Source organism: Amblyraja radiata, chromosome 14 (genome assembly GCF_010909765.2).
Source record: "Amblyraja radiata isolate CabotCenter1 chromosome 14, sAmbRad1.1.pri, whole genome shotgun sequence".
Classification (NCBI taxonomy): Eukaryota; Metazoa; Chordata; class Chondrichthyes; order Rajiformes; family Rajidae; genus Amblyraja; species Amblyraja radiata.
Genome location: NC_045969.1, coordinates 33,793,687 through 33,807,255, shown reverse-complemented (window position 1 = coordinate 33,807,255; position 13,569 = coordinate 33,793,687). Strand labels below are relative to the sequence as shown.

General features: G+C 50.3%; 1 protein-coding gene across 8 annotated transcripts in view; it reads left to right on the top strand.

The window, feature by feature from the left end:
* Positions 1-2,698: 2,698 nt before the first annotated feature.
* Positions 2,699-13,569, top strand: part of usp9x (ubiquitin specific peptidase 9 X-linked) — a 217,957-nt gene continuing 207,086 nt past the window's right edge. For 4 of the 8 annotated variants that reach the window (XM_033033086.1, XM_033033084.1, XM_033033083.1 and 1 more), the window contains exon 1: positions 2,700-3,321. The gene's annotated coding sequence lies outside the window, so the exon portion shown is untranslated. Of the gene's footprint in view, positions 3,322-5,251; positions 5,298-13,569 lie in introns of all 8 variants that reach the window. The other 4 variants (XM_033033085.1, XM_033033087.1, XM_033033082.1 and 1 more) reach the window with 2 other exon arrangements.

The following is a 13,569-nucleotide window of genomic DNA, read 5'->3' as shown; positions in this document are numbered from 1 at the left end:
AATTTTATTTTCCCTTTACCTTATTGAGAAATGTATATTGATATTCCATAATTAATAATGTGCCACACGAAATATTATTTTCCCAATCAAAATTTTAAAACTTCCATTACATATTCCCTGAATACACAGTGCTTTTGTGGAGAAAATGTATATTGATTTTTATGATTTAAAATGCCTCTTGATTGTTACAACCCATTAAGTACTTTTGAGGCAAAAAAAACGAATTGTTGGAGGAACTCAGCAGGTCAAGCTGCTTCTGTAGAGGGAAGAGACCCAGAATAAAGAAATGAAAAGTAGGGGTGAGTGGCTGGTAGGTGATAAGTGGAACCAGTTGAGATGGGGGGGAAGGGGGGGATAATGAACAAATGGAGTCAGGAGAGGGAGGAGGTATTTGGAGACAGAAAATAGGCAGAAACAGTTGAGAAAAAAAAGGTGGATGATGGCTGGTCGGGTGAGGAGTGGGGAAGATAAAGACAGGTTGGAAGGTGATAAGTCGGACCAGACAAAAGAGGGGTGATGGGCAGATAGAACTAGATGGGGAAGGTAGCCAAAGGAGGGAGAACCCATGTGGAGAGATGTGAGGGTGATGGGCAGATGGGATATGGTGATCAGTCTAGATAGGTGGGAGAGGGGGGTGGCGGTAATGGAAAAGATGAACAATGGGAGAAAGAACAGAACTGGACAGGTATGAATGGAAAAGGAACACAGAGGAACTGTAGCTGCCATTTTTGTACATCAGTGGTGTTGGTATTGGTTTATTATTGTCACATGTTCCAAGATACAGTGAAAAGCTTTATCTACCTGCCACCCAGTCAAATCATACCATGCATGAGTACAATCAACCCATACACACAGTATTGTGGAGATGAAGGGTAAATCTATTTAATTGGAAATGAATGAGGGAAACATTATGGCCAAGAATGGATAGTTTGAAACAGTGTATTTGAATTGTTTCCATCCACCAATACAATGCGCATCTAGAATCTCATTGTTGCTTTGGTTCTCAAGCCTTCGAAATGGAATTTGAACTCAAACTTCTAACTTAAGAATGGTCCTCGGAGAGCCACATCTGATGTTCAAGTGGTTCCAATATCTCATTAATGTAGATTTCCATTTTTGAGACTGTCCTGCATAAAAGCTGAGGTTTTTTATACTACAAGCTGTTCAACACCGAACCATGACTGAAACAGTTTAAAATAAAATCTGGAATAAATATACTTGGAAAGAAACTATCCTGGAAATTATCATATTGAATCTCATTTGTATGCATGGAGCAGTGTGGATTTCATGAAGGTGGATTTCAGTGTGGATTTCATGAGCCATGAAGTTAAATTGAGGGACCATTTTTTTTCTCTATCGCAAGCATTGGTATCCCAAAATATTTGAAAGTTGAAATATGACCTTGTATATTCTTTATTTAAATGTAATGCTTGATGTTACGAGGGGAGAACATTGCATCACAATGCCCTGGAAGTAAACATCAGATTTATGGATTTAAAATATATATTTCATCTATTATATATTAATATCTTATATTTCTAAAACTCTCATCTTGTTTGTTTCTATGCATGTGTGTGCGTGTGTGTGCATGTCTGCCCATGTGATCCCAGTATTACGCCAAAATGGTACACGATAGCGCTACAATTTTTGGACCACCTTACTCACAATTGTCCTGTGGTCTCGCGTATCAAATTTCGTTCAGATTTATATTATATTTTACAAGTGATTCACATTTTCAACTTTACAAAACCTCACTTTGAGAAAAATGACGAAGTTGCAGTGGCAGTTACAGCTATGACATCATAATGTGATCTAATTTACATAAACTGCCCGGCAGCAGTGCTCCACTGTTACAGTGTTAACAAACACAGGACTGCCAGTGCAATGAGAGATTTGTTACATTGTTGTAAGGAGAGGGAGGGAGTGGGGGGAGGAGAGGATTGTTGTTTAATGTTATGTAAACAGATAGAGGGAGAGGAGGGGGTAGGGAGGGGATAGGGGTTATGAAAGGAGGGAGGGACTGACTAGGGGAAAGGAGAGGGAGGAGGGAAGGGGAGGAGGAGAAAGAAGAGGGAGGGTTTAGAGGGGGAGGGAGTGCTAGGGGATGAGGGGAAATGAGCCACGTCTGTGCAGTTGGGAGCTATGGATGAGTGGTGGAATATTGCGTTGAGGGAACAGGTGAGTGGTGGAAACGGGTTGCGTTGGGGGAACGGGTGAGTGGTGGAATATTGCGTTGGGGGACGGGTTGCTTCGGAGGACCAGGCCTCCCGTGTGACAGGAACCTACTTGGTCTAGTTATAGATTAAAACTACAACCACCATGTTCAAGAATATCAATTTAAACCCTCGATGTAGCTGTCTGCATCTTCAGTGCTCCTCCGCAACTTTGCTCTTGAGGGGAGGAGCTTGAGCGGGCAATCCGTCCATCGGTCGTGAGATGGCGCATGTGAGCGCCTTCCTCCCGCCCGCCCGCTCGCCCGTCCGGCCGGCTCACTGACATCATCATCCGGGCTAGGAGCCGATGCCCCGGCCGAGGGAGGGGGGGTTGAATGATTGGGGAAGACTTGAGGCTGCGGCATGAGATGTGGGCAAAACAACAAATATATATTACCTAGAGAAAACCGAGTGAGGCACAGAGAGAGAGAGAGTGAGACAGAGAGAGAGAGAGAGAGAGAGAAAGGGGGCTACATATTTTTTTTTAAATCAAACAACCAGAGTTTATGTAGAATTTGAGGGGTATTTTCATCAGAGGTTGAATTTATTTTTGAAAATAAAAAGCGTAAGACTAGGCAGGCTTGGAGAAACGGGGGCGGGAGGGGAGACATCTATCCCCCCATATTGAATCCGGCTGTGGGAAGTTTGAATTCCTTCCTGCCTCCTTTTTTTTTTTAAATCCCTCCTCCCCAGCCGCTGTCCACAGTTTTCTTCCTCCCCGTGCGTCTCGCTGTCGTCGCAGGCCATTGCGTCTGCTCTGTTTGTGCAGTTTTTTTTAATAACGCGCACCGCCGCCATATTGTTGTGTGGCTCGGTCCTGGCGTGAGATAGAGAGAGAGAGAGAGAGAGAGAGAGGGGGGGGGGTTGATGTTGACTCAGGCAGAAGGGTAACTGTAGAATAGGAGGGGAAAGGAGAGAGAGAAAAATAGGAGGGGGAAAGGGGAGTGGTGGCGAGAGAAACAAAAAGAAGAAACTGCAGCAACAGAGAGGGAGAGACAAGGCAGACAGAAAAATAATATAAAGCCGTATCTCCACCCATCCCCCTGTTCAATCTCACCCTCCCTACGCAACCAGGCTCGCAGTCCTGGCAAAGGAGACCTAATTCCTGGTAAGGCATGGGACTCTCGTGTCATTATAAAATTATGTTTTATTCAATTTCTTGGAGGGGCTCGGTTGAGATTTTATTTTATGAATTGTCCGCGTTTCGTGTGTCCCCCCTCCCACATTTCCTCTTTTTGCCCCGTCCACAAGAAAGAGAGACTGCGATGAGCTTCTGGAAAGTCGAGAGAAAAAAGGTTGGATAGTGATGGAGCTGTTTACATGTCTGATGGGGTTTATTTGACGGCGAGGGTGAAGCCGGCTGCTGCCTGCGTGAGGAGGAAAATGGCTGACAGACTCCCTTATCCGGCTCTGTTTGTGAGGGGGAAAGCGCCCGTTTTTGTGCAGAAAGTCTGTGTTGGTTTGATGTGTCATTGGGCTTAATACAAGGTGTCGACCTTTTCCTCACTGTTAAAAAAACCAAGTGATCATATCTGTGGACTGACTTGGAATGGAAATGCCCATTTCCTTTCGGACTGTTAAACGCCATTTCTGAGGTGGAGTGATTTTTCTGATGGAAAACGTAGGCCCTGACTATGCCTGAAATGTTAGGCCTAATTTATTTCACGCCTTAAAGCTCGCTTTTTTCAATAAATCTTTGCACGGTTCAGATATAATTTGAAATAGCATTCCTATGTAATGTAAACCGGTGTTCCACGCCTATGATTGTGGCCTGTTAGACATAAATGTGGAGTCATGCACAGTGTATGAAATTTAAAGATTGACGTGGAGATTGAGCTGCGAAATGTTCATTTTTCCTGAAACGAGATGTGGCTTACAAACCTGGCTTGTAGTGAAACATCAATAACCTCCAGACATAGTTATGACTGTCCGCAACTTTGTATATGTATTGGTTGAGTTAGGTAAAATAATTGAACCTGTAACTGTGAAAGGCATTCTCTTACTGAAGCAGTAAGATTACTGACAGTGATATGGGGTTATTATTGTTCTTGGCAATTTGCAATAACCTTAGGCTAGTCACCGAGATCTGTGTTATAATTTATAAAAGTGGTCGATACTTTTCTTGTATGAAAGTTACATTATTATATCACTAGTACTTGTGTTAAAAAAACCGGAATTTCCTATAATAAATTAATACATTTGATAGAATATTTCAGAAGTGAAGGTCTCCAACTAGGTCTGTCTGCATGGTGGTATGAGTGAAGTTAATTTCAGCAGAAGTTTAAAAATATCCAAACTATTAGATAAGTTGCCTACACTGCAAATTAAGAAACAACTGTTGCTTTTTGGGTTTTAGTCTAAAAAGTAAAGCATCCATTTCAGATTTTGAATCTACACACTTAGCAATTTCATAGAAAATGATATTAATTTGTATTACAGAAAAAAATGATTGTGATGGATTTAAACAATTGCAGTTTGTTATTCAGAAAACAATGTGTAAAAACAGTTTTTAGAGTATTTTTGATTTCCAGAAATAGAACTACTTGGCAGGCTGTGCCATTTGTGGCTGGTTAATGGCTTTATCAGTGGGATACAACAGAAAATGCTGGAATCATCGAGTCTTCAGACAGCCTATGTGAAATGAGAAAATGTTTTGTAGCTAATGTAATTTTGTTAGTATCATAGTCTTTTTTTACTGGTATAACACTGGAATAATTTGTAGTGTAAACTGATGAGATATAACAAGTTCACAGTGAATTTTTTGTCATCAAGATCAAATGTTATAATTATATGGCAGCTGTGTCTGATATGAAAACTTGACAAATCTACTCCTTGTACAGGAAGGTGATTTCTAAATAAAATAATGACGGGTTTCAAACATGCAAAAGTTATGAGCATATCTTCACTGTGCTGACAATTTGGATTACCATTTTGTATAGGGTGGAATCTTAATGTGTGGATAGTCATTGATAATGTGCCCAAATTACACATGTGCAGACACGATTTATCTTTCACCCTTTCCCCATTCTTTTCTGAAGGTGCTGATTAACTGAATATTGTTCCATGGACAGCAGCAGGCCTCAGGTATATTGCCCAAATAATGATCTTTGATGCAAAAGCCTTGACAATGAATGTTGACAATGATTTAGCAGTCGAGATCATTGCATTGCAGTTGAGATCATTGCATTGCAGTCGAGATCGTGCACACTCTGTAGCATGGGACACTAGAAGATATGTAGGAACAAAACTTTTGGCTGATTCTTTTTTTGTCACTGTTTAAACCTAATTCCGTTCTCCTAGTTCATCTAATGTAATCTCTACCTGAAAACAATTTCCATCTGAGTAGAACTTTGTTGGCATGTACAGAATCTAATCTGAATGTGGAACCTGTGCGTTTTATGATGGTACTTCACCCAGATGGTGCCTTCACAACCATGTCATGGGAAGAGTATGCTCAAGGGATTTCATATTCTGTTGATTTGTTTTTGAATTTTTATTGGCATTCCATTTATTGAATCGTACTGCAACTAATCAAAATGCCATATTTGAATACATAGTGTTGCGGTTATCTTTTGAAATGGATGTACTGAAACTGAGGGAGCTTCTATGTTAGGATAAGGATTAGAAAATGATACAAGTTTTAAGTTGTTTGTGGTGGAAAACTGCAATTATTTCATAGCATCAGCAAAATATATATTTGTCACTTGCAGCCAAGCTAATATGTCAAAACTGGGGAGATGGTCTTAAAATGGATCAGAACAAAAACATTTTGTTCACAATCTAATGCATACATTTTATTGGAGAAGATGTTGCAGTGAATTAGAATATATCTCATGTGATCAATGTGAAATTCCACCCCCACCCCCATAAATGTTTTATTTTGTGTAAAAAAAAAAGATTGGTTTGTCAAAATAAAGATATCGAGAGGCAGGTTGCAAAATGGGAATGTTTTAAATTAAAACTAATTCAAGAGTTGGTAACAGAATCTTAATAGGAAGGGAAGGATGAGCAGAAATGTATGGGGAGAAGACATGTTAAGTAAATTGGGGATCTGGCGATGTTGCATGGCTGCTTGTTCCATGTAATATAATTGGAAAAATACCGAAATATGTTAGGTGATTTATCATTATCCGCCCTTCTCTCTTCCCCCTCGTGCTCTCTCTTTCCCCCCCCCTCTCTCTCTCTTCCCCCCTCTCTCTCTCTTCCCCCCTCTCTCTCTCTTCCCCCCTCTCTCCCCTCTCTGTCCGCCCTCTCTCTCTCTTTGCCCCCTCTCCTCTCATCTGCACCTCTGCTCTCTCTCCCCCTCTCTTCTCTCTCTCATTCCCCTCTCTCTCTCTCCCCCCTCTCTCTCTCTTCCCCGCTCTCCTCTCTCTTCCCCTCTTCCCCTCTGCATACTTCTCTTCCCCCCTCTCGCTCTCTTCATCCCCCCTCTCTCTCTCTCCCCCCTCTCTCTCTCTTCTTCCCCCTCTCTCTCTCTTCCCCCCTCTCTCTCTCTTCCCCCACTCTCTCTCATTCCGTCCCCCTCTCTCTCCGTTCCCCCTCTCTCCCTTCCCGTCTTGCGCCCCCTCTCTCTCTCTTCCCCCCAGCTCTCTCTCTTCCCCCCTAGGGCTCTCTCTCTTCCGCCCCTCTCTCTCGCGTCCCTCTCTCTCTTCTTCCCCCTCGTCTCTCTCTTTCCCCCCTCACTCTCTTCCCCCTCTTCTCTCTCCCTCGCTCTCCTCTCCCCTTCTCTCTCTCTTTCCCCATCTCTCTCTTCTCCCCCTCTCTCTCTTCCCACCTCTCTCTCTCTCTCTCTCCCCCCTCTCTCTCGCTTCCCCCTCTCTCTCTCTTCCCCCTCTCTCTCTCTTCCCACTCTCTCTCTTCCCCCTCTCTCCTCTCTTCCCCGCCTCTCTCGCCCCAGCCCTCCTCTCTCCTCCCCCCTCTCTCTCTCTCCCCCCTCTCTCTCTCCCCCTCTCTCTCTCTCCCCCTCTTCTCTCTCGTCCCCCCTCTCTCCTCTCTCCGCTCTCTCCTCCTCTCCCCCTCTCTCTCTCCCCCCTCTCTCTCTCCCCCTCTCTCCTTCCCCCCTCCTCCTCTCCCCCCTCTCATCTCCCCCTCTCTCTCGCCCCCCTCTCTCTCTTCCCCCCTCTCTCTCTCTCCCCCCTCTCCTCTCTCCCCCCCCGCTCTCTCGCCCCCTCTCTCTCCCCCCTCGCTCCTCCCCCTCTCTCTCTCTCCCCCTCACCTCCCCTCCCTCTCTCTCTCCCCCTCTCTCGCCAACCCTCTCACCCTCCCTCTCTCTCTCTCCCCCTCGTCTCTCTCTCTCCCCCTCCTCTCTCCCCCCGTCTTCCTCCCCTCTCTCTCCCCCCTCCTCGCCTCTCTCTCCCCCCCCTCTCTCTCTTTCCCCCCTCTCTCTCTCCCCCCCTCCTCTTCCCCCTCTCTCTCTCCCCTCCCTCTCTCTCTCCCCCTCTCTCCCCCCCTCTCTCTTCCCCTCTCTCTCTCTCCCTCACTCCCTCCCTCTGTCCCTCTCCCTCTCTCCCCCCCTCTCTCGCTCCCCCCCTCCGCGTCTCCCCCTCCCCCGCTCGCGGCCCCCCCCTCTCTCTGCCCCCCCTCGCTCGCTCTCCTCTCTCTCCCCCCCTCTCTGCTCTGTCCCCCCTCCTCTCTCTTTCCCCCCCTCTCTCTCTCTTCCCCCCTCTCTCTCTGCCCCCCCTCTCTCTCTCCCCCGCTCTCTCTCGTTCCCCCCTCTCTCTCTCCCGCTCTCTCCCCCCCCTCCTCTCTCCCCCCCCTCTCTCTCTCTCCCCCCCCTCTCTCTTCCCCCCTCTCTCCTCTTCCCCCCTCTCTCTCTTCCCCCTCTCTCTCTTCCCCCCTCTCCTCTTCCCCCCCCTCTCTCTCTTCCCCCCCCTCTCTCTCTCCCCCCCGCCCTCCCCCCCCTCTCTCTCTCCCCCCCTCTCCCTCCCCCCCTCTCCCGCCCCCCCTCCCTCACCCCTCCCTCTCTCTTCCCCCCCTCTCTCTCTCCCCCCTCTCTCTTCCCCCCCCTCTCTCTTCCCCCCCCCCCGCTCTCCTCTCCCCCCCTCTCTCTCTCTCCCCCCCTCTCTCTCTCCCTCCCCCTCTCTCCCCCCCCCCTCCCTCCTCTCTCCCCTCCCCCCCCCCTCTCTCTCTCCCCCCCTCTCTCTCTCCCCCCCTCTCTCTCTCCCCCCCCCTCTCTCTCTCCCCCCCCCTCTCTCGCTCCCCCCCCTCTCTCTCTCTTCCCCCCCCTCTCTCTCTCCCCCCCCTCTCTCTCTCCCCCCCCCCCTCTCTCTCTCCCCCCCTCTCTCTCTCCCCCCCTCTCTCTCCCCCCCTCTCTCCCTCCCCCCTCTCTCTCTCCCCCCCCTCTCTCTCTCCCTCCCACCTCTCTCTCTCCCCCTCCCCCCCTTTCTCTCTCCCCCCTCCCCCCCCTCCCCCCCCCCCCCCCCTCCCTCCCCCCCCCCTCTCTCTTCCCCCCCCTCCCTCTTCCCCCCCCTCTCTCTTCCCCCCCCCCTCTCTCCCGTCCCCCTCCCTCTCTCTTCCCCCCCTCTCTCTTCCCCCCCCTCTCGATCCGTCCTCCCCCCTCTCTCTTCCCCCTCACCTTCCCCCCTCTCTCTTCCCTCCCTCTTCGCTCCCCCCCTCTCCTTCCCCCCCTCGTCCTTCCCCCCCTCTCTCTTCTTCCCCCCCCCCTCTCTCTCCCCCCCTCTCTCGTCCCCCCCTCTCCTTTCCCCCCCCCCATCTCTCTCCCCCCCCTCTCTCTTTCCCCCCCCTCTCTCTCTCCCTCCCCCCCTCTCTCTTCTCCCCCCCCCTCTCTTTCCCCCCCCTCTCTCTTCCCCCCCCTCATCCTTCCCCCCCCCCCTCTCTTCCCCCCCTCTCTCATCTCCCCCCCCTCCCCGCTCTCCCCCCCCGCTACTCCCCCCCTCTCTCTCCCCCCCCTCGTTCTCCCCCCCCTCTCTCCCCCCCCCTCTCTCCCCCCCCTCTCTCTCCCCCCCTCTCTCTCTCCCCCCTCCTCGCCCCCCCCTCTCCTCTCCCCCTCTCTTCTTGTCGTCCTTTTTTCCCCCCCCCCCTCTCCTCCCCCCCTCTTCCCTGCTCTCCCCCCATCCTCCTCTCTTCCCCCCCCTCTCTCTCCTCCCCCTCTCTCCTCGCTCCTCCCCCTCCCTCTCCTCCCCCCTCTCTCTCTCCTCCCCCCCCTTCGTCTCCTCCCCCCCCTCCTCACCTCTCGCCCCCTCCCTCTCCCCCCTCCTTCTCCCCCCCCATCCTTCTCTCCCCCCTCCTTCTCCTCCCCCTCCCCTCTCTCCCCCCTCCCTCTCTCTCCCCCCTCCCTCTCTCCCCCCCCTCCCGTCTCTCCCCTCCCTCTCCCCCCCCTCCCTCCTCTCCCCCCCTCCCTCCCCCCCTCCCTCCTCCCCCCCTCCTCTCTCCCCCCCCTCCCTCCCCTACTCCATCTCCTCCTCCCCCTCCCTCTCTCTCTCCCCCCCCTCCCTCTCCCCCCCTCCCTCTCCCCCCCTCCCCTCTCTCCCCCCTCCCCCCCTCCCCCCTCCTCTCCCTCCCCCCCGCTCTCTCTCTTCCCCCCCCTCTCTCGCTCCCCCCCTCTCTCTCTCTTCCCCCCCCTCTCTCTTCCCCCCCTCGCATTCGTTGCCCCCCCTCTCTCTCTTCCCCCCCCTCTCTCTTCCCCCTCTCTCTCGCGTCCCCCCTCTCGCTCTTCCCTCTCTCGCTTCCCCCCTCTCTTCCCCCTCTCTCTTCCCCCCCCCTCCTCTTCCCCCCCCTCTTCCCACCTCTCTCTCCCCCCTCTCCTCCCCCCCATCTCGTCCCCCCCCCTCTCTCTTCCCCCCCTCCTCTCTCCCCCCCCCTCTCTCTCTTCCCCCCTCTCTCTTCCCTTCCCCCCCTCTCTCTTCCCCCCCTCTCGCTCTTCCCCCCCCGCTCTTCCCCCCCTCTCTCCTTCCCCCCCTCCTCTCTTCCCCCCCCCTCTCTTCCTCCCCCCCCCCTCTCCTCTTCCCCCCCCTCTCTCGCTCGCCCCCCCCCTCTTCCTCCCCCCCCTCTCTCTCCCCCCCCTCCCTCCCCCCTCTCCCCCCCCCTCTTCCCTCCCCCCTCCCCCCCCCCCCCCCCTCTCTCTCCCCCCCCCCCTCCCCCCCTCTCCCTCCCCCCCTCTCTCCCTCCCCCCCTCTCTCTTCCCCCCTCTCTCTCCCCCCCTCTCTCTCTTCCCCCCCTCTCTCCGCCCTCTTTCTTCCCCCCCCCTCTCTTTCCCCCCCCTCTCTCTTCCCCCCTCTCTCTCTCCTCCCCCCATCCCAAAGGTTAATGTGTTTGGAGGGTGAATTTGAGAAGTGGAATAACGTAACCAGAATGAATGGGTGGTTGATTGTGGGCTGAAGGGCCTGATTATATGCCTAATATTCAGTCAATCTAGAAGATTGGGAAGGTCTTGTTAGGTTTTAGGAAAAATGCAAGGGAATGGTACCAGGGAGGAGAAAAAAAATTGTATTGGAGAAGCTGGTGTTTTCTTGATGGGGTAAAGAGAAAAAAAGCATGATATGTACAAGGTCATGTCTGTTTTAAGCAGAAGGAAGCTGTACACATTAGTTATGGGTTCAAAGATCAAGAGTCACAGGTTTGAAGCTTGGGGCAAAGGATGCAAGAGGGCAATGCAAAAGGACACTTAAGCAATGAGATTACGATCTGAAACTCATTGACTGTTAAGGTTGGTAGAATCGGAGACTGTCAGGGACTGTAGAACTGAAATGAGAGTGTTTAAAATATAATTAATAGACTTCTGGAAAAAGAATAGGGGAAATGGGACCAATTGGTCAAAATATGTAAGTCAATAGTTTGAAGACCGTGATTGAGGACTGAGATAAATGAGGAGTAAATTGGGTTCAGGGCAGATATGCAAATACTAAAATGTAAATGGTGCCAGACCTTGGAAATGGAGTTGAAAGAATATATTGAAATCAATTGTCTGAAATTCATTGAAAGATGTGCAAATTACTTTGAAGTTGGTGTAATGGGAGTGAGTCAGGCAATTTGGCAAGGAATGAATAATATTGTGATATGGTGACATAAATGTCATACCTTGTACAATTGTTAACTTTTGAATGTTGATAGTGAATACTGATTTAACCAGAAGTGTAATCAAGCCCAATGTCTAATTTCAAGCTTTTTTTAACCCTAACCCTTGTACGGCAATCATCTCTAGACCTTGGGCTTGTGTATCACAGCCTTTTTATATTCTCTGACAGTGGAACAGAGCTTTGTAAACTAATAGACATTGTGCGGATCATATTCTCCTGACTGTAAATTAAGATATTTTGATGTGGATAAGAGAAATAAGTGGCGGAAACAAATTACAATTTACGATTATACATTAATTTGCTTAGAGCTAGTAATGCTCAATTTGTTTAAAATGCTGCAGTTTGGCTGACAAGGAATTTGCCTTGATCATTGAAAATTCTTCAAATGAACTTGTGATAGAACCCATAGTTATAAATGTTGTATTTGTTGTTGAATTTTGACATTCAAACCATAGATCAACAAATAGTTGCAATCTGCAAAATCTTGCATACCACCTAATCCTTCATGTACAAATATTATTCCTCCCCATCATAAAATGGCCCACTATGATCCTTCTGAAAATTGTAAATTATTGTGGAACACTATGTGTAGCTTGCGCCTTTCTTAAATTTGTTGAGAAGCTTCCATTGCTGGATATTTCTGTAAATAAAGGTTGTATGACAGTGAGTAAACCTGTGTCCTATATTTAATATTCTGCATTAAATTTGGCCATATTACCTCGACCGGCTCTCCTCCAAACACGCTGAAATTTTCCACATTTTGCTAGCGATTTTCGCTGCTGCCGCCCGTCTCTCCTCCACTCGCCGTCCCCGCGGGCTTGCACTCTCCGAAAATCCCGCGCGTCAGCGACCTGTCGGCCCGCAGGTGCATTGAGGGCATACGCAGCATCTTGACGTCGTACGCAGCGTCTTGACGTCGTACGCCTAGCGCGTGGCTTTGCGCGATGATTTCAGGCCGCCCCCCCCCCCCCTTGCAACCGCGCGTTGTGGGAACAGACCCAACGGGTCTGCACTTGGTCTAGTCTATATACTATTAATACTCCCCCACTCACTCATTTTGTCGCCTCCTGCTGGCCAGCGACCATAACGGCTGCTGACGCCCGGCTCTGTTCGAAAAACGCCGCCATTTTTCCCAACGATGGGAGCGAAATGCAACCGTGCGTCACGCGTTCAGAATGTTCTGGAAATGAAGCGTCCGCGTCTCATGCACGAAAGCTGCCGGCAGCTCTATGGAATTCAGAGGAGGACCCCCCCCCCCCCAGGGCAGGGCTGGGCGGGGCCTGGAGGCTGTATGGCCAGGTGCAAAGGCATTGTGAGGTCAGCAGCTGGGCAACCTTAATATTTTTTTAAATGTCAGGGGGGAGAGAACTCCCACCCCTGTCCCATTGTGATGTGATTGTACATCTGCGAGAAGGCACTGTGACTCATGCAGCAGTTTGGTTTTAGTGGGACCACGTGAAGGTTCCAATCTCCCACCCCAGTCCCATTGTGACGTCATATATGTAAATGAGACCCCTTGTGATTGCACATCTGTGAGGTGCACTGTGACTCATGCAGCAGTTTGACTTTCAATTTTTTTTGATGTTTTGTGAACAATTTTATTCAAAATCTGGGGAAATAATTGACCAATTCTAGAGAAGAGTGGATTTCTGAAATCATAAGTTAAATCCCTACCGATATATGTAAAAATCTCCGCGATTTTGCGTCTGGTTTTCGAGGAAATAAGTTTCAAAGGCAAAATGACATACACCTACACACACACACACACACAGTTTTAATAGATACTAGACCAAGTGCAGACCCGTTGGGTCTGGTCCCCGAACGTGCTTCAGACCCCGGTTGGGAAAAATGGCGGCGTTTTTCGAACAGAGCCGGGCGTCAGCAGCCGTTATGGTCGCTGGCCAGCAGGAGGCGACAAAATGAGTGAGTGGGGGAGTATTAATAGTATATAGACTAGACCAAGTGCAGACCCGTTGGGTCTGTTCCCACAACGCGCGGTTGCAAGGGGGGCGGCCTGAAATCATCGCGCAAAGCCACGCGCTAGGCGTACGACGTCAAGACGCTGCGTACGACGTCAAGATGCTGCGTATGCCCTCAATGCGCCTGCGGGACAGGTCGTTGTCTCCCCCCTCTCTCCGTCTCTCCCCCCTCTCTCTCCGCCTCTCCCCCTCTCTCTCTCCGCCTCTCCCCCTCTCTCTCTCCGCCTCTCCCCCTCTCTCTCCCCGCCTCTCCACCTCTCTCTCCCTCTCTCTCCCCGTCTCTCCCCCTCTCTCTCCCCCTCTCTCTCCCCCTCTCTCTGCCTCTCTCACTCCCCCTCTCTC